The 21,749-nt window shown below is 45.0% G+C and overlaps 1 protein-coding gene across 11 annotated transcripts in view; it reads right to left on the bottom strand.

Moving 5' to 3' along the window:
* Nucleotides 1-6,555, bottom strand: part of FAT3 (FAT atypical cadherin 3) — a 420,810-nt gene extending 414,255 nt beyond the window's left edge. For all 11 annotated transcript variants that reach the window (XR_006931334.1, XR_006931335.1, XM_046900013.1 and 8 more), the window contains exon 1: nucleotides 6,336-6,555. The gene's annotated coding sequence lies outside the window, so the exon portion shown is untranslated. The remainder of the gene's footprint in view (nucleotides 1-6,335) is intronic.
* Between the last annotated feature and the right edge of the window lie 15,194 nt (nucleotides 6,556-21,749).

Genomic DNA, 21,749 nt, shown 5'->3' on the forward strand with positions numbered 1-21,749 from the left:
TCGATCACACCACAGTGATGCAGCCATGCAATCACTCACTTAACTCACCTGACCACTGCACGAGCTGCAGTTACTTCATGCCACTTGGAGGATACAAGAAGCACTTTAAACACCACATTTCTAAAAACACAAATGCAACAACAACACCCCAGATATGTAAATGTCAAATTTATTAACCAATTATTTGAGAATGGAGTCAACAAATGACTTCAGCCTGTGGCAGAACATGGAGGCATCCTCTTAAGACTCCTGGATGCCATGATTTGTTTAAGCAATATGGGACATAATCACTTCTAATACTGAAAAGAACGTAATGTGTCTGATAGCAAAACTGACATTTATACCGTCATTATATGCACTTGTCACTAAATTTAAACTGCATTATCATGTGAAGAGCTCAGATGGTTTGAAGGCAGAAGAGTGATGTATGATCAATGTTATTTAGGAATATTAATAAGCTCCTTTATTTTAAAAGGGGAAACATTAATAGTTGTTCTGAAGAGGGCTCACTTTTAACCTTCAACAACACTCAAGTGGTTGTAATTTTTATCAGACTGCTTGGATTTTGATTTAGTACAAATCCTGAAGCCACAATTAAACTTGCAGCTACCTTCTCTCACTGGGCTTCCTCCAACAGCTGGAATAAGCTTTGAAGTCTGCAGAGACACAAGAGAAATGTTATTTACAGCCCATTTGCACAGTACAAGCAGAGACAAGTCGTGTTGTGCACTTCCAAGGCCGGTGACAGACCATTTCTCACCAGCTCTACAGGAAGTCACTGAAACTATTTTCCCCTCCTCAGAAGCTCCACAGGCTTAAAAGGTGGAAATGCTGCAAGGCTGAATCTTAAGAAGCATCCAGAATGTCCGAAAACCAACTCTCATCATCAGCATTAAACCCCACCACTGGCTCCCCTGGAGACAGAAGTGATCCAGCTCCATCTGTTGAAATCCAACAGCCTGGAAAGCCTGATGTATATCCAGATAAGATGCTAAACCCATTTAATAAATAAGTAAATAATCTCACAGATGCACTTTCAAGAAGAGGGAAACTCCCTTCGACACCCAGGAAGAGAGGGAGGAGGACTTCAGCCCACGGGAGATGGGGACATGGCTTACTTAGGGATATGGTTTAGTGGGCAACACTGGTGGTAGGTGAATGGTTGGACTGGATGATCTTAGAGGTCTTTCCCAACCTTAATGATTCTGGGACTGTATGAGATGCGCTACATGGCATCACTCCTATCCAGGCAGCTCTCCAGTCAAAGGATGCTGCTGTGGTCTCCAAGGGAGCACACAATGACCAACGCAACACTCCTTGATGTCAAAGAGAGTCATGCTCATGGACTGACAGCCAAACAATTAGTATAGGCGGCATCTGGAAGAAAGAAAGAAAATACTGTGTTCTCCCAGGCGAAGCCACTGGTGTTTTCTGTTTGTGTTAACTTGCTGTAAATGCCTGCAGGGTCTGAACTTTGATTAACTGTGGATGACTGGCAGTGCAGGCACAGACATGTTTAGGTAGAATTATCGTAGTAAGCAGGCTCATACACCAAGAATGACAGGAAAATCAACAACAGCTCAATAAGGCAACAGAGAATTTTCCAACACAAAGCCCTACAACACTCACACCAAGGTCTGCTCTTGGTGAAGAGAAAGAGGGAAACTGGGAGTTGTTAAAGACCAGTGTTAATGTTGCTACAAACACCTTTTCAATCACAGTGACTCTTTATTTGACCAGTTTAGTGTGCAGTGAAACAAAAGTCAAGCTAAGGACGCTATGTCACTCAAACCACCACGCAATACACCTGCTGGCCCAGGGCACAGCCAGCCCTGACTCCAGTTCACAGCTCAGCCCTGCAGACTGAGCACTGCACAGAATGCAGTCCTTACAGTTTAGACACCATGGAGAGGGAAGGATATTAATGGTTATGTTCAAATCTTTGATCTGCACTTAAAAAAAAATAATCTCAAAGCAGCCCAGCAGAGCTCTTCTGCTTCCTTTTCACAGCACTGTCCTCTTCTGCATCCCGACAGTCCCAACTGTGCCTGAACCTAATAGCTCATCCACATTTCAGCACTACTGGGATGACTTCAGGGTCTGATTTGATGCCCGTTACAGTATCAATACAACTGTCTGAAAGGTTGTAGCAAGGTGGATGTTGGCCTCTTCTCCCAGGTAACAGTGATAGGATGAGCGGGAATGGCCTCAAGTTGCACCAGGGGAGATTCAGGTTGGATATTAGGAAAAATTTATTCTCAAGAAAGAGTAATGAGGCACTGGTACAGGCTGCCCAGGGAGGGAATGGAGTCACCATCCCTGGAGGCAGTCAAGAAATGTGGAGATGTGGCACTGAGGGACACGGTCAGTGGGCATGGTGGGGATGGATTGATGGTTGGACATGGTGATCTTAGTGGTCTTTTCCAACCTTAAATATTCTATGATTCTAAATGTACTTATCTAAAAGAAATGAAAATTGGAAGTGTTTTAGTTAAGGTCTGTAAATTCTCAAAGAAAACAAGCTGAGAGACACTAACAAGCTGTACTTTAGAATTGTTTAATATATTTTCTTTATGTAAGTCTCTTTCACTAAGGATAAAGATGCATACGGGACACAAGCTACTAGCTGTCATGTTTCTCTATATTTTATTCTATTTTGTCATCCTACATGAACAAAATGCCTGTAAGTCTGGGGGTGAATAAACAGTTGAAGACTGCTAAGCCCCCCAAAAACCATCTGCACTGGAAATACAGACACCAAAGTGTTCCCACAGTAAACTATTTTGTTTGAAAAATAAATCAATAAATAAAGACAGATCCAAATACCCCCATCCCAGTCAATATCTTTGTTGTACATCAGCAAATCTTCTTGTATGCCACTGAAAATAACAAACTGAAAGAACGCATTCTGTTTGATTCGGTCGTTCTGTTCCTATTGAAATGATCATTTCTACTACACACAACCTGGACCAGCTTTTAACCAGCAATGATTAAACACAAATTCTGATATGCTGCACCACACATCTTCCAGGTCGTGAAAGAAGTATCAAACACCTCTCATTTGTCACTGTCAGTTAATACAAAACATCGACCTGGATGCAGGGTATACGAGGTGTCTCAGAATAGCTCTCCACATGCACAGAAAAAGCTCCCTGTGCATGGGCTAAGTGGGGTTGAATTAATGAATGCACCGCTGCTGCACACAATGGATGCCCATCACTAAGCTGATAATTTGCAGATGCAGAACTGAGAATGCCCCAACTGCAACCACCGTTGCAGTCCTATCAAGTGGATCTTGCTGGGTTTTGAACTGCAACCCAGGTCATGGGTAAGGAGACAGTCAGCGTGTGTCCAAGTTTATTTCCACTCCTATTCACCCAAAAACACCATGCTTGTGAAAGGCACCGAATGACACTCTAAGAGACTGACACCACTGCACAAACAGGGACAGGCTGAAAGGCAACCAAAAAGCAAAACGTTCCCTAGAGCACTCCAGGATTACCAAGGAGAAGAGAGGACTACTTCTGGATGGAAGTTCTGCCCACTGTCATCTGTGGCAAAATTCACACTGAAGTCGATGTAGACAGGATTCCACCTCTCCACAGCAGTGCTGACTCCCACACCTGGAATTCCCAACCAGCACTGTCACCATGGCACCAGTGCCAGCAGCTTTAGTGCTAGGAGCTACTGGAGAAGTCGTGGAACCCTTCAAATAAGCAATCAAAGGCTTCACTGGGCAGTGGGAAACTAAAGGCACTCCCAAATCATGCAAGATTCCAACTCACAGCCAGAAGGAGGATGTTATGCACTGGCACGCCTTGCTAAAAGAGATAGGTCCTGGTCCTTCACAGGCTGGGTGAATTGGGGGCATGCAGACACTGGAATGGGTTGATTTGGTCTATCACACATGCATGACAATCACTCGTTGGGTCTTTTCTAGAGGTAGAATGGCCAACACAGTTTGAGTGCACGAAAACAGGAATGGGCTGCTCAGGGAGGTCGTGGAGTCACTGTCCCTGAAGGTGTTCAAGAACCATGGAGATGTGGCACTGAGGGATGTGGTGAGTGAGTATGGTGGGGATGGGCTGATGACTAGATGATCTTAATGGTCTTTTTAGACCTTAATGACTCTATGACTTCCTACGATACTAAAACAAACCTTCTCCATACCAGCTTTCTGTCCTTCAGAACCTGACTGTAAATACAAGCATTATGAGTGCAGCTGGCATGTGTCAGACAGCATTCAAGAATTCAGCACAGAAATACATCTGTAGGGGAACAGCAGCTATAAACTGCTCCTAACAAGCGGCTGCTGAAAACCCCAACTCGCTCCTAATTGCTCACTTTATTGTGTTGGACAATATCCATCAGCCAGGACGCATCGGGTCAGCAAAGAACAACTTCACGGCAACAGCACAACCTGATGCCTTCATGTCAGGCACTGCAGAAAGCAGGGAGAATGGGGGTAACACCATATAGAGATATATGCATGATAACCACTCAGTAACATAGCATGTGGTTCACAGAGCATCCCATGTACTGCCAACACACAGGTACGGGGCGCAATCAGTACAAGCGAACAACATGCTGCATTAAGAATCGAGCTTAAAAAGAGGAAAAAAAAAAACAAAAGAGCAGAAGTGAGGAAGCAAAGAACATGCATGACTGCTGCACCCCCAACCTGCATTTCCTACAGCACGAGCACCACCCAAGGACCAGGCAGAGGATGTCCCCGCTCCCAGCCCCGCAGTGCCTGCTCCTACCTGGCTCTCAGTGGGACTCCGGTGCTTTCTGGGTGCGGAGCTCACAGCTGTGAGCCCTTTCCCAGGCAGGCTGACTCCAGAGGGATCGTTCCTCCTCTCCCCGTGTTTGCCACCAAGTCCTTTCCAAGCCACAGAAGTAACTTTTCGTTCAGCTGGAGGTTGAGCTCTCCGTGTGTCAGCAGGAAGGATAGGAAAAAGCAGCCGGGACCTGGGCAGGCTGTTTGCCAGGCTCTGCTCTCCCAGATAACCCTTTGCACAACAGCTCCAGACCAGGAGCGAGTGCCCAGCACAGGAGCCTGCCTCGGTGGTTAGGGAACGGTGTGGTACTCTGCATCATTCACATCACCCTTTCTTGATTCCTTTGCTGAGAACTCAGAGCAGATTTCCTTAGAAAAGCATCTGCTACACGAGCAAGAAATTACAATGCCTCTGCGTGGGGAAAGGACGGGTTTTTCCTTTCCGTCTGCTGGACAGAGATTGGTTAAGGACTCACAATCCAAACTGCACACCTCTCTCAGCCTGTCAGAGGAGATCATCAGTCACAGGAGAGCATCCATCCCCATCACCCCCTTCCTTTAACCAGCCCCAACGCTGTGGTGCCTCTGCCGGGATGCCAGCGCCGACTTCCCTTTATGTCCCATTTACTGGCGTTTATTTTAATTGGATCTGGGACTACGGACACTCGGCAACCCTTAATCCTCCCAACCACAACACGAGGGCACGAACAATAACACCACACACACATACCAAAAAAAAAAAAAAAAAAAAGACAGAAGACGATAAGACGCTCACTGCCACATTTCTCAGCGCAGCGAGGCTCTCCTTTTTTCCTCCCGCAAATAACCCGGTGGGGTTCCAGAAGTGGCCGAGGAGCGGAGTTCCTTCCACAGCACAACTCAGCGCTGCGAGAGACGCGTTCAACCCATTGCCGGCAGCAGTCCGGTCCTCCCCGGCTGTCCCCATACACCCACGCGGAGTGTCCCCGAGCTGCTCCCGGGACGGGGACGCTCCCGGCTCTGCCCCGCACAGCCCGCAGCCACCGAGCGCCGAGGGCACGGAGAGCGGAGAGCCCTCGGGGAGGAACGAAGCGAGCGAAACGCGAGCAGGGGAACATCCCTCTCCTCCCCAACCCCAGCAGCTGCAGCCACAGTCCCCCGGGCTCGGCCGGGAGCAACTGCAGCTGAAGAGCGGAGACAGGCACGCACGCACACACAAATATATCTATCTATCTATCTATCTATCCATCTATCTAAATAAATAAACAAACAAATAAAGCGGAAAGAAGGTAAAAATTAAAAAGCGACGAGGAAGAAGTGATAAAATCATATTAACACGCGTTAATATATGGATAATAAAAACGGAAAGATTAAAAATAATAACGATAATAAAGAACTCCCGCCCGCACGGGAGCAAAGCGCGGGGGCAGCGGCCGCACCATAGGAGCGGAGAAGGGGCACAGCCGCCCCTCCCCGCGGCCGGACCTCCCCCGCTCGGCGGCTCCGCGCCCGCTGCCCCCGCGCGGAAAGTTTGGCCGCGCTCCGCCCGCCGCTCCCGCAGCCCCGCGGTACGCACCGTGCGGCTCAGCTGCCCCGCGGCGTGCCGCTGCCCGGATCCATGCGGGAGGCTGCAGCGGGAGCCCCGTGCCGGAGGGTTGCGGCGGGAGGAAGAAGACGACGACGAGGAGGAGGAGGAGGAGGAGGAGAAGGAGAAGGAGGAGGAGGGGGCCGAGCCCGCCCGGGCGCGGCGTGGAACACAGCGCAGCGCTGCCTGCCGGGAGCGCAGCCCGGCCCGCGGGGAGGGACCGTGCCCACCCCCGCCCGCCCATCCATCCACCCACCCGGGGAGCCGACGGGTCTCCCCCCCCTCCCTGAGGGAACGGAGCGCGGTGTTTTCCCCCCCCTTCTCGGTGCTCCCACCCCGGGCACGATTGCAAGTTGCCCGCGAGTCCCGCTGCGTGAGCGGTGCATGTGCTGCTGGAGGTGCACCTGTCCGAAGGGCTGCTCGCTTCGCTTTCCCAGCGAGGCAACACAGCGACTGTCTTCTTGTGTCGAAGTTACAGTTCTGCCTCTTTTATCAGGATGTTGTGTTAAGCGCCTGTGTCATCACCAGCTCTTTCCTCCTGGAGTCCAGACTCCGGTTTACAGGAGCCTCACTGAGGAGAGAAATGCAGACAGTGCAGCCACATCCTTTCCCTTTTCCTCTTCTCTCTTTTTCCCCCCTTTTCCTCTTCCTTTTTTTTTTTTTTTCCCTTTCCCTTTCCTTTTCTCTTCCCCTTTTCCCTCCCTCGTTTCGTCTCACTTTTCCTCTCCCTTTACCTTTCCCTTCCTCCTCTTTCCCTTATCTTTCTCCTCTTCCACAGTGGGCTCAGCTCTCCCCTCTTCTGCAAGAGCACTGAATTGCTGCTAATTGCTTTGGCTCTCCAATCTGCTGCTCTCGTGTCCATGCCTCCCAGCGGGTCACAGACATCAAACCCACACACAGGTGAGCAGTCTCCCTGAGCAGTGCCTCATCCCTTAGGGTGCCCCATACTGTGATTTAGTGTGTAGGTTACAAAATAACTGAGCAAAGCCGACCAACCAGCCCCTCTGTTCTGACTGCAGCAAGTATATCATAATCTCAAGGCAGGAGGGCATGGTCTGCACCAGAAAAAAAGAGAACCGATATGTATATATTTATTTATGTGAAAACCATTCATGAAATTTACCAGCCGAAATTAAAAGTGCTGATGTTCTGCAATGGAAGAGTGTAACAAATTCCAGCTTTGTCCAAAACATACAGAAGAGTTAATGATTTGACATTATTGCTCTCTACTACTCCCTGACGGGAGGTTGTGGTGAGGTGGGGGTTGGCGTCTCCTCCCGGGTAGCAGCAGTAGGATGAGAGGGAATGGCCTCAAATTGAACCACAGGGAGTTCAGGTTGGGTATTAGGAAAAAATTTCTTCTTAGACTGAGTGGTGAGGCACTGGCACAGGCTGCCCGGGGAGGTGGTGCAGTCACCATCCATAGAGGTGTTGAAGAACTGTGGAGATGTGGCACTGAGGGACGCAGTGAGTGGGCATGGTGGGGGTGGGTTGAAGTTGGACGTGGTGATCTTAGTGGTCTTTTCCAACCTTAATGATTCCACGCTTCTGTGATTCTATTTTATATCCACCACCCAGCTGCATTGCTCATGGAAGTCACCTTTTTGTTGGGTTCCCCCCAGTTGCAGTTACAAACTACCTGGAAGTCACAAGAAAACAGCAGTATCTCATCATGTTGGTTGCTAACTGAACACAGTAAGGGAATGTCCTGCTCCAAAAAGCTCCCGATCCACATTGGCGAGACAAATTCAGAGTGGGAGGAAAATGTATAATGCTGCAGATGGTGCTGAGAAAGAAACTGATTTGCCCAAGGTCATGTAGGAAGTCTGTGGCAGAGCCAAGAGATGAACACAACTCTCCTGAAACCCAGGCTAAAAATAATGCTTGGTAATTGCACGTGGAGTCCAGAAAACACAGATTACACACAGAATCATCTTTGGAGCAGTATTTTGGGAGTGCTGGGTGCTGTTGCATTAAAATTATTCACTGCACTCATAGCTGAATGGTCACATCCAAAATGCAAACCGTGTTACTTGGAAAGCCCCACAGCAGCAATCCTTATCATGGGAAGAAAGGTGCTCTCAGCTAGCACTAATGGTGCCTTCCCAAGGTCCTCCTCCCATCCCGACTCCCTCCTACCGTTTTTCTTACCCAATGTAGAGATTGTTCTTGCAATACAAAACCCATGCAAGCAGAAAACGACACTAACATCACGTTGCACCCTTCAGGCACCCTTCGCTGTCACTTAGGAGCACTATTTACACATGTGTTTAGTGAATGTTACGATGTGTAATTGCTAATGGGTATTAGTAGAAGTAGTTAATGCAGTTTTCCTTATTAATCAATCCTACCAGTGTGGTAATTATGTCTGTTGTTCTGCTTAAGCTTCTTCCAGTAGAGAGCAAGCTCTGTTGATTAGCAAGACCATTTCACACATGTTGCTCTGGGATCAATTCCATTACCATATTTCTTCTCAAGGAGTGAGTGGTTCCCAGCTCATGCTTGAGGAATAACGGGGACAGAAGGAATGGCGTTGGCTCCCATGCCACCATTTTGTAGTCCCTTATCTGTAAGGCTCAGTGGAGTTACACCACCGTGGAGGAGGATGGGGAGCAGGATGGCTGAGCTGCCCAAATTGGTTAACAAGTTGAGATCAAACTCCAAAAATTTCTTTATTTTTAAAAAAGATAAATGACTGTTGGAAGCATATCACTATCATGTCTGATTAATAATGCCATCATGCTCTTCAGAACCAGACCAGGAAGCAGCTTTTAGGTTCCCACATCCTGAGTTGCAAGAAGAATCTCTCCTCATTTCCATGCCAAGATGATCAGATTCGAAAGGATGTGAATAAACCACGACGACAACGGAGTGTTTCACTTTTTCTTAACTCAGTAATTTACGTTGAAATGGTCATCAATAATTCAGCTAATGTAAATAAAAATAAATCCAAGCAGAAAGAAAAGGTTCCCCCAAAGATTCAAGGTTCAGGAGACAGGAGGGCAGGCTTTAGACCTGATGCTAACTGAACCCATAGTGAGCTATTGAAGCTGAATCTCAGCATACTATCATAAATTATGAAACACTGATATTTCACTTTGAATTAATGCAAAGGGCTATTTATACACTGTTTTAGAGTCAGTTGCCTGGGCAAATTAATGCATTTTTTCCTTCACCGGGCCAAATGTTAGCAACACTGCTATTTTTCAAGGTATCAAACTATTTGCATATTGAAAATGTTGTCCTAATGCAAGCTTTCCCCCAGGGCTGTTGTATGAGTTACTTTGAAAAGGTAATCAGCTATAACTCACTGCCTCCTTGATCCAAAACTTGATTCAAGATACTGGATGAGAGTTTGCTCATTATCTGGGAATTGCTTTCTTCTCGTAGGGCAACAACTATCAACAAGGAAAAAGCATTCTATGGGCTATGATTGCTGTTCTGGTCCTGCCACCAGCAAAAGCTCTGGGTAGAAAAAGAAGCCCTCCTGGGCGTGAAGGAACTATATTTGAGCACGTCATAGAAGTATTCACTGCATTGAACTGAAATTTGAACTTTGGATGTGACTGTTTATTGAAAAAATCAAAAGGAGAGGAAAAAGAAAACATTCCAAAGTGAGTATTTGTGTAACTGCTCTTCATGGACTGATGTTTTACATATCATTTCAGCAAAGCACTGGTGAAGAAGGGACTTAAATACTGAATGTTAGCCTTACAAATGTGCTTAACTGCTTCACTGAACTGTGTTTTGCCATAATTAAAATAATTATTTGAAATGTCATCCCAGTGGTATAAAAATAACGAGTCACTTTTAGCAAACTCCATGGTCTGCAGGTCGGTCATTAGGAACAAGATACTGCGTTGTCTCCTGCTCGGAGCCTTTGGTTTATCTCAGAGAAGGAATCTCCCAGATCAGAAGTGCCTCGGGACTGATGTGAACGCAAACACAGTCAGGAACCTATCTTGTGTCCTGCAGGTGGGTTTCTATCTGGTTATCTGATTCTCCTGGTCATACCAAGGGCTCCTGTACAAATTCCTTGCATCGTTTTTTTTCTCCTCTCGTGTCCCGTGGTGGTGGATAACACTGGCGCAGACCTAAGGAAGATAACAGGTTGTGACAGTGCTCATGCACTTCTGCAGAAACGTGATGTGGCAGCGCAGGAAGGCTTGGTGGTGACGACGCCAGAAATTTGCTTTGAGGCCATTCTTTGTGTTTCCTCAATTCGTACACAAATGTTATTCAAGGGCGTTGCACGGCCCAGCTCTGCAGGAAGATCTGTAGTCCTGAGCGAGGAGGATGGGTATGGCACACAGCTCAGCTGTAGCTGGTGATGCCGCTCAACAGGATCTCCTGTTTGTGCAGAAAACATCACAGTTAGCTTTTACAGGGTCTCTCCATCTCGTTCAGAGACTGCAGTGAGATCACACATCACCAAATCCATGTTGACAGGTTGTGCTGAAGCATTTCTCTCCTATTATGCCAGATGATGCCTTACAGCATCACACTATTAGCACTTCCAGCAGACGCATGTTAGAGTTTTGACTCAAGCCCACATGAATGAGGTCATTCCACACAGTGGGAAGCAGTTGAGCTGCATTGCCTACAGTCCCTCCAATCCCAAGGACGCAATGAGTTTGTGGAGGATGGGGTCAGGTTGTGGTAGTAACTTTCATTATTAAGAGCAAGGTTTTGTGGCTTATTTCTTTTTTTCTCTGAGAGAGTGCCTTCATATCAGCTGGAAGTTTCATGTTCCTATCACAGCTCTGCCACTGAGCTTCCAAGTAGCCCATGACCTGCACCTTAACCCCCTAGAATATAATTTCCCATTTTGGAAAACTAACTTCAGAGAGAGTTGCTGGGGAACATAAGACAAGAAATGATCTTTTTTTTTTTTTTTTCAAGTTATTGGCTGAATTGTAGTTTAATTCCTTATTCTGCCATCTGTATCTTGTGAGACTGTTGAAATCATGAGTAATCTCTGTGCCTCACTGTTTCTGTGATACAAAAAACAGAAATACTTTTGGCCTGTCTCCTGCTTTTAGACAAATAAAAATGCATGTTGTTATGTATTTCACAATCAATTACATTGTAGATGTTTGAGTTTGACTGAGATCCTGTACTTTTAATAACAAGATGAGCTAAATAGTTGTGAGGTTCCTCCTTGGAACCCTCTGAGGTAAATGGGAAGATGCGGCAGAAACATATTATAGAAACAGAATCATTAAGATTGGAAAAGACCTCCAAAATCAACTGGTCCAGCCATCAGCCCATTCCCACCATGCCCACTTACCACGTCCCTCAGTGCCACATCTCCATGGCTCTTGAACAACTCCATGGATGGTGACTGCACCACTTCCCCGGGCAGCCTGTGCCAGTGCCTCACTACTGTTCTGAGAAGAAATTCTTCCAAATATCCAACCTGAACCTCCCCTGATGCAACTTGAGGCCATCTCTCTTGTGCTATAGCTGTTACCTGGGAGAAGAGGCTGACCCCCACCTCACAACCTCCTGTCAGGCAGTTGTAGAGAGCAATAAGGTCTCCCCTGAGCCTCCTCTTCTCCAGACTGAACAATCCCAGCTCCTTCAGCTGCTCCCCATAAGCCTTGTGCTCCAGACCCCTCACAGCTTTGTTGCCCATCTCTGGACACACTCTGGTGCCTCAGTAGTGTAGTGGGAAGCCCAGAATTGAACACAGCACTCGAAGTGTTCTTACTTTATACACAAGGAAGAATAAAATGAAAGCAACTTGGTGGTATAAAAATCATGAACAGTCCTTCAAACATACAGTGGAGATCCCTAAGTATTCAGGATATTGTACAGCACAAGGAAAGGACTGATCATACCCACAATAGTTTTATATAGCTTTTTCTATTTGTTGTACCAAGCACTGGCTCCGCCAAACATTTAAACACGTGCTTAACTTGATAGACACGAGGAGGTTTTTATTTAATGCACATCTAAGCTGAGGCATGGCTGTTTGTGGGATGGGGATTTAGCCTGGGATTCCCTGCTCCTTTACACCACACGATTTCATTAGGTGTTGTCTGTTTCTGTAGCACTGCTGTAGGGCATGAGCCAAGCCCAGCTGAAGTCAGAGGGAATCTCTACAGATTTGATGGCAGTTGGATCGGACCCTTTATAGGAAACAAAAACAGATCTTGTGGAACATGAAAGCCAAAAAAAATCCTCTTACATTTATGGGGATGAAATACTAATTTCCTGTTTTAGGATGAGAGACTTTATAAATCAAGTTTCTATCCAGAGAAAAATTTCACCAGCTGTACTATAAGCCACCGAAAATAAGGGGAAAGCGTAATACTCTCAGCAATCCCTGAGTTTTAGCTGAGTGGAAGGCATTGCTTGGCTGCACGTAACAGTGCAGCGGGAAGGAATGATTGTGTTTATTTGAGCTCATGGGTTCTTCTGCTGTTGTATGCTTTCATGGTACCTGGTTTAAAAAAAAAAAGAAGAATATATTTGTGAATGCTTGCATGTCTGTGGTTTTATGCCATAGCTGTCATCTCACACGATTGCGGTGAGATGATTTTCAGTTGCCATGCCAAGCCATCCTAGCTCAACTTTTATCACAGCTCCACTTTCTGCTGTTGGCATCAGCTCTGAATTTTGTTGCAGGATTAAAAGCTTGTCATTCCTGAAAGACTTCTTGGGAATAAACAGTTTGAGACACAAAGTTGGGTCCGATTTGATAGCATTGTTATTCTCCCTTTTTAATGGTGACCACATTAATGACAGGTTGGCAGGTGCAGTTCATGCTTCTGCTGTTGGCTTTGCGTGCTGTGTCCTCTGCTTCCAGCTGAGTCATTCCCAAACCACAATCCCTGGTAGTTCCACTCGGTGAGTTGAAGTAACAAATAGCAATATTGGAAAGTGAGAATCACAGAATCATGGAATCCTTATGGTTGGAAAAAACCTCTGTGATCAACCTCTGGTCAAAAAAAAAATCTCAAATCACCAGTGGTGGATGGCTTCAGTAAAGACGGATGAGAATGATCAACTATTTAACAGGACAAAACCAGGAGTACAGAAGACCATGCAGGATGAAAGGACAGAAAATGATGAAAGTCTACCAATATAGTACAGGATCTGCACATTGGTGGCCCTGTCTGTGGCAGGAGATTGGAACTTGATGATCCTCGGGGTCCCTTCCAACCCAAGCCATTCTATGATTCTGTGATTGATTCTATGATACTTACAGCTCTGTTAGATTGGAGTGTCACTGTGCTCTGAGTGCTGGTACTTGTTGTGTGCCCGCTGCCCCACAGCTCCTCAGTGCACCAGTTGGACCTGAGAAATCAAAAGGTCCAGGTTTGGAAAACTATTTTTTATTTTTTATTGCTACCCTTTCTGCATTTTTCTGGTGATATCTACAAGTGTTACCATCAGTGTTGGTTACATACCCAGAAGGTTAGTCTCCATGTAGGAGCTAAAGGGGGATTCAAAGAACGACAAGGGCAAGGGGTGTTGATAAATGCACATTTACAGATGGTGCAAGTTTTGTGGGGCAATTTGCAACAACTAGGAACAGACCTGATTAATTTTTGTCTGTTCTATACCAACTGAAAATGAAGAAGCTGTATCATTTCCTTCCATCTGTGCAACCAAGCCTCAGTTACAACACTTGTCCTGGGGCCACAAGAGCAGAAATGGGTTCTCTAGTTTCTATTAAGATGCAAATTGAGATGTTTTCCACTTTAGAGAAGTGATAGTATCTCTTTGTAGAGTGAATTTCATTGTTAACTAGTAAGTCTGCTTCATAGAATCAGAGAATCATCATAGAATCATCTGAGTTGGAAGGGACCATTAAAAGCCATCTATTCCATTTCCCCTGCAATGAACAGGGACACCCACAGCTCAATCACGTGCTCAGAGCCCCGTCCAACCTGATCTCGAGTGTCTCCAATGATGGAGCATCCCCCATATGTTTTTAAGTCTTATAGGAATTTAATATCTTTTAGATCCCTGGACTCTTGAAGAGAGACTCAAGAGTTTTGGAAGCAGACTGACTGCCAGAGGCTCACATGCAGTGTGACTGAACAAGTCATTTCCTTAGCAAATCAAGCTGCAGACTTGGGAGGAGCACTGCATTGAAACCCGGAGACTCTCAGTAGGTTGATGTGTGGGATTTAAACCTCGTGAAAGACAGGCTGAAGAGATTTTGCTTTCAGTCCTACCCTCGTGGTCTCCAGTGGGATCAATCTTTTCTTTCTGAATTCCCCTGGAAAATAATCTACACTCAAACATATATCAAAAGCAATGCTGCAAGATTATCTGTATCACAAACCACTCAAAGCAGAAGCTCTTCTTTTTCCACACCCAAACATACCTCAACCACACAACCTCCCACACATACATAACTCATCCCTCTAGAGATATCACAAATCAAGGCTCTTTCACTCCATCCAGCGAAAATACACCCTCTTCCCTCACCAGCCCCTTCTCAGACAGAAAGGTGTTTCAGTATCCAAATGGGAACTGTAAGAGAGAAGGGGACAGACTCTTTAACAGTGTCTGTTGTGAAAAGACAAGGGAAAATGATTTCAAGCTAAAAGAGGAGAGATTTAGAATGGATATAAGGAAAACATTTTTTACACTAAGGGTGGTGAGGCACTGGAACAGGCTGCCCAGAGGGGTGATGGATGCCCCATCCATGCAAACACTCAAGGTTAGGTTGGATGGGGCTCTGAACAACCTGCTGTAGTTGTAGGTGTCCATGTTCATTGAAGGGGGATTGGACTAGATGGTCCTTAAGGGTTCCAACTCAAATGTTTCTATGATTCTATTATTCGGTTTGAGCAGACTATGAAGAGATCATGGCTACTGCTGGCTGGTGGAAGAGGCAGCAACCCATGGGAAAGACATTCCTCTGAAAGTAGCAGTGGTTTCTGTGTTATGTCCAAGAGGCCATTTCACAAAATACCCCAGTAATCTTAGTGAAAGGCTGCATTCTAAGGCAAAATGTAATTATTTTCCTACTAGCAAAATTTCAAGTCTTTTTAAGGCTTTTCTTAGAATCCACTGTTGCTCTATATATTCCACAGGGTTTCTGGAGACATAAGGGTGTGTGATATGAATGCAGTAATGTTATCAAACTATGCTTACTTCACATACATCAATTAGTTGTGGAGATTAACTTCACTAGGGTGAGGTGGCAAGGACAAACTGAAGGAAAAAGCAAACTCAGGACAACAGGAGAACAAACTCAGGACAACAGGAGAACAAGTGTAGAGATGTAGGAGCTGAGATTTAAGAGGCACGCTTAGGAGAGATCTGGAAAAAGTGAGAAAGAGCTTGAGGAACCCAGGTTAGGGACTGCCTGGGGAATGATGCTTCTGTGAGGGACTAGAAGAAAGTAAAACCAGAGAAGAGTGGCAGACGCACTTGAGACACACACTGCAAGAGGAGAGCTCAGTGGGTGGTTAGCAAAACTGAAGGCTATTTGCAGGAATGTGTGCCTCCCAAAGATGATAACTGCAATATTATGATACAGGGAAGATCCAACAGGTTTTATTAGACTCCCAAGGCAAAATATGAGACTGGAACTCCCTGCATCGCAGGATTCATATAGGGAATATTTTTTTTATAGTGAGGGTGATGAAACACTGGAACAGGTTGCCCAGAGGAATTATGGATGCCCCATCACTGGAAGTGTTCAAAGTCATGTTGGTCTAGGGAGACATGTTCCTGCCCATGGCAACAGGTTGTATGAGAATGATTTTAAGGCCCTCTCCAACAAAAAACATTCTGGGATTCTGCAATTCATCACACTGTCAGGGTCCTCCTCACCATGTGAAAAACAGGAGCTTATTGCTGTCTCATTTTCCTACTTGAAAGGTTGGGTATAGCAAGGAAATAACTTGAACTAAACTCATGCAATGTTAAAAAAAAAATCTGTGGAGTTGTTTTGGTAAGCATAAATTTTGTGGAAAAATCCCTGGATTGGTCTTCATTGGAGATCAATTATTTGATCGAGCAAAGTGTCACACTTCATTTATGCAGTGCAGTAGGAACTGAGGACTTGCTAGACTTTGACCCTACCAGACACCAGTGGGATACATCAGCCTGACCTGGAGCACGTGCTTCCTCATATTTTGCAGAGAAAAGCAAGAAATACCCTAATACATGATAAGGGAATAACTTGTGAACAGAAAGTTTCTTCTGGATAATTCCAGACAGTCATTGATTGGCTTCTGCCCTGAGGCATTACAGTTTATATCCCCATTATCTTTTTATATTGCCTAATAAAACTGTTGGCTGTTGCCATTACATGGGTAATGGACATTTATATAAAACTCTTTATGAGCTGTAGATGGAGATCATCCTCTTCTCCACACACATGGAACCACCTCTGAAGTAAAATGCAACAGCTGCTTAATAGCCAGGCTTTATTAATAAACCCCAGTAATACTGGAGAGGAAACACGACTCCACATCAAGTGGAGATTGAATGAGAAATTTGGAAAAAAACAGATTTCCCTTCTCACAGAAGAAATTACCCCTTTCTGTGCTTGCTGGAATTCACTGACTCCAGGCAGTTCAGGTTTCACTTGTGTGTCGCCTTTAGAAAGAGAGAAAATCATGGCACTTCCAGTGTACCACATCATGGGTAAAGGGTTGATTTAGGAAACAGCCTCCTGGCCCCTCAGACCCAGCTTCAGTTTGGAGGAGCTCCTATCTGAGTGCCATCTGCTGCTGTCTGGGAGGCACAAGAGATTCCAGCACCCAGATTCCAGTGAATTGCTCAAAATAGGTTTCTTTGGTGAGATTTCACGTAGAGAAAGTTTTCTACTTGAACACATTTCCTTTTTTGTCACTTACTGCTTTGTGCTTTTCATCACCTGAAATCATTTTCTATGTTTTCCTTTTAATTCTGTTTCTGCAGATGGCAAGAAATTATTCCTTTGGGAATGAAGAAAAGTCATCACTGAAACTCAAAGTGATAACCGATTGCCATTTCCTTTCACAGCAGCATTGTTCAAAAGACAGAGTGAAAAATGACTCCTGGAGTTACAAAGTCCTTGGTCCTGTCAAGGAAAAGGACTGTCTAAATCACAGAATCATGTAATCACTCAGGTTGGAAAAGACCTTAAAGATCATCAAGTCAAACCATGACCTAACCATACTACCCTAAAAAAAAAAAAAAAAAAAAAAAAAAAAAGAGATGGAAATGTTTGTTTTTTCTTTTTAAGCAATGTTTGCAAAGAGTCTACACATCATTTCAAGACTGAGAGAGAATAATGATTTATAAATTCTGTTTGTTTTATATAATATGTAACATTTGATGCAATATTCTGTTTCAAAAATAAACCGATCTTTTTCTACTCTTTTTTGCTTTTGTATACTTAATAATATCCAGCACTCATGTAAAGATTCCTATCTTCAAAAGATGAGAATTAGTTGAAAGCATTAACGGATTAATCTCCACGATCTCCCAAGGATAAACATTCCCTTCATCTGGCATTTGGGGAAACTGAGAACAGATCTTAAGTGGATTGCAGACGGTTTCATGTACCTGAGCCTGAATTACCACAGTGGAGCCCTTGTTTCCCAGATTTCCCCCTAAAAATGCAGAGGGAGGTGATACCCACCCCATTCATTTCCCTGTCTTTCTTAAATACATGCCATCATTATCACATATCTGACCCACTCGAGTTAATCGGATATAAGACATTAACTTTTGCAGAGGTATTACAGCTTCACAAAGGTGCACTCACAGATATTACAGAGGAACATCAAATTTAACTTGGGAGAAACATAGTCCTGTGGTTTAAATGCCTTCAGCAAAGGATTAAGGTTTTCCCATCACCACTCAAGCACTGCCTTACATGCACCCTGCTTATCATGTTCTCCCTTCCTACTGGGCTTTTTAACATAAATGCAGTGTGGGAATCTGTCCTTCAGTTCCTGACAGTTTCATCATTCAATTAAAACAAGCAAACAAACAAACAAGAAAAAAAAAACAAGAATGTGCTTGTGTTCTTATCAATGTGTGGCTTATGCTTTCCTATAGATATTACCTATAACATCCCAATGTCTTAACATTTGTGAAGTTTCTCCTCCTCAGGGCAAAGACTGAAAATAAATGCTGATATGAGAAGGATTACTGGATGGGAAAGCCAGCATTTGTAACTACATCCCAATCAAACCTGATGAGAAGGCTTTGCATATCGATGTTGTGGATTAGCAATGAAATAGGATAAAGCAAACATTTTCCTGCTGGTAGAAGCGATAGGGCTGTAAAGGTTGAGGGCATTTTTGCTTGTAGCAAATAACTCCCTCTCCTCTTGTGATGTACCAAGGGAAAGGAAAGTTTTCCCCTGGCAGATTACAAGAGATAAAGTAGGTGGAGGTGAATTTCAAATGTACCCATCAGCACATTTCAACCAGTGTGGCAATCAACACAAGCTTGATACATGCATCCATGCCCCATTAGGTACCAGAATATGCAGTTTTTAAATCCTCGCAGGTGACCTTTTCTGTGATATACTGATACAGTTTGCCTGCTCGTTTCAGTAACCCACTGCTAGGTCTCCTTTTTTAAGCAACACTGCTTGTGTGGTGAGTTTATGATGCAAAAGAAGGATGCATCTCTTGTTGATGGGAAGAAGTGAAAATGAAGTGAGCATGAGAAGGAAGGGTGCCCTGGGCTGGAAGTCAAGAGCTCTATTTGTTCAGAGGGGCCCTGGGCAGCCTGATCTAGTGGTTGTCAATCCTGCCCACAACAGGAGGTTGGAGCTCAATGACCTTTAAGGTTCCTCCCAACTTAAGCCATGCTATGACTCTATGATTCAGAGGGACGCAGTCTATGACTCAGAGGGATTCAGGGACTCAGAGTACACACTAAGGCTCTCACTAAGGAGAGAGAATCAAGAGCCTCTTGGTGTTTCTTTCTCCTGGGAGCCCTTTAGATTAGATTACTGTAGGTGATATGAGGGTACAGAGAAAGTACATGAAGATGACAAGAATATCAGGGATATCTAGAGACTGAATTAGGACACATAATGGGGATGATGCAGTCAGAAGAACAGCTCTACATGGCAGAAGAGATGAGATAGAGGCATCATGGAAGGAAGGGAGGTTGTCAGGGAATGGCTGCAGGAAGGCTGGAGCCTATCTCAGGCAGAAAGTGACCATATAGAAGAAGAAAAGAGGTCTAGCTAGCCAGGGCAGTCATATTTGTGAGAAGGAGTCTCATCACCTGTTCGAACTGGATATCATCTACACCTACAGATATTTCTTGACATTTGGACATCTGAATTTTAAACTGAATTTGATCCACCATGACCCTGAGCTCAGAGCAGGAGCACAAGGCTGTTAGATGAAGAGGGAAGATCTCCTCTCTTCCAGAAAGGGAGGTTCACACAGTGGGTGGTCTAAACTGGTAGTTCTCAGTGATGGGGCAAATGCACATCTCTGAACCTTGCGTAGTCTCAGCTACACAGGGAGTGACCAAAGTGGCTCCATGCCATGGTTGGAGCAGTTTGCTGTAGGTGGGAATATGCCTTTGGCAAGTGGGAAGAGGCCTGGAGTTTGGAGTCTAACTATAGGTGAGGTGTGAGGACCGGGGAAACGGACTGGGAAAAAGAGACTGTGTCAGAGCTAGGAGAGTTTGTGCTGTCCTCTCTTCCAAAATTCTCCCTCCTTTGAAATAAAATGTGTATAGAAGTTTGAGTCCTTTTTTCTAATAGAGCCCTGGTGATGTTGCCCAGTATTGAGGCTTATGGGATATCAGCCTATTGGCTTGTCCCAGAATATGAGATTGCAGATTGCTAATGCTATAAATGACTTGGAGCAAAGGGACACTCGAAGAGTACTCAGCATACAGCTAGGGTTCCTTCCAGGATACAGCTCAGCATAGTCTGGGATATCCAGCAGGACCTCTGGTCTTCTCCTTGGGGGAGCTCTAAAGATCAATGAAGCAGAAGAGCAAGGAGCTGTGTGTGAATACCTCTTCCCATTCCTCCTCCCAAGGTCTTGTCCCATGCTGCACAGATTATCTCCAAGGCAGTTGTGCTCCTTTTGCTGTGCAGCTGGCATCAATGGGTGCTGCAGAAATACCTCTCCATCTCCATGTGGGTATTCTGTCAGCTTGAGATGTCTCCATGCTGTTAAACCCTTTTTTTTTTTTTTTTTATCCTTATAAAACTGGGAGGCTGCTGCCAAGCTGCCTCTTGGCCTTTAGTCCATGCTAACATCTGCTCCACAGCTGAGAGAAGGGACTTGGCCTGGGATGAGTGATGTCAGGGACTCCCAACCAGTCAGCAGTGTAGAGGACTGAGTTCCAGCACTTGGGAATATTCCTGGCGCTGTTTGTAAGCAGAAGTGTATATAAGTTTATAAGCATATGTGTAAGCATACTCTCTAACTACTGTTTCCCCACAAACCTTGTCATCTTTCAATGATCCTTCATTTATTCGATCCAGATAGAAGCTGGTTCCTTCAATTTACATTTTTTACACTCTTTCATGCTTCTGCATATTTTAAATCTGGAAAGAGTGTTTGTGATCTCCCAGCCTGATTGCCCACGTAGCACTGCATTTCACTATCAGTCGACAAAACTGAGAGCTAAATGGTTAAGGCGTTCCCTTCATAAGCAAACAACCTGTTCTTTTGGCGCTGATTGGTGCACTTGGAAATGCTCACTGGTAGATTTAAATTAGCAGGATACCACTCTGAATGCAACTACACCAGCTTTCAGCCTGCTTTCAGTTTGAAACAAGGCTTCTGGGCTCATACTCTATGTGCATCTATCTATCTGTCACTCTCTCCCCCAGGGTTTTTTGACTTGTGCAGCTTCAATCACATTTAGCAGTGGCCCCAAGGAGATTATTTTTTGACAAATTCCAATATAACAGTGAGTGGATTGATGAGAGAGACACTTATCCCTGGGATAAGGGCACAACAGAGAGCACTCTGCAAGCTGTAGATCCATAGGAGACCAGGCTTTCTCGGTTAACACTATTTGCTGATGCCCATGTTTTACTGTGTCCATATTTACCAGCTTTTATATGTCATTGGGACTTTCTACAGTTTCGCTTCCAAATTGGTTCCCAGTGGGAGTCCTGGGTCAGTGAGATCCCTGCTTTTCCAACTCCTGAGCAAATCTGAATCGTAGAATCATAGAATCTCTGGGGTTTGAAAAGGTGTCTAAGATCATCTCATCCAACCGTCCACCTACTGCCATTAATAACCACTAAACCATGTCCCTAAATACTACGTCTCCATGTTTCTTGAACATCCACAAGAGACAGTGACTACATATCTTCCCCTGGGCAGCCTGTGCCAATGCCTCACCACTCATTCTGAGAAGTTTTTCCTAATACTCAACCTGAACCTCCCCTGGTGCAAATTGAGACTTTTCCTTCTCTCCCTATGAAGATATTCCTGG

Source organism: Gallus gallus, chromosome 1 (genome assembly GCF_016699485.2).
Source record: "Gallus gallus isolate bGalGal1 chromosome 1, bGalGal1.mat.broiler.GRCg7b, whole genome shotgun sequence".
In the NCBI taxonomy this organism is placed as follows: Eukaryota; Metazoa; Chordata; class Aves; order Galliformes; family Phasianidae; genus Gallus; species Gallus gallus.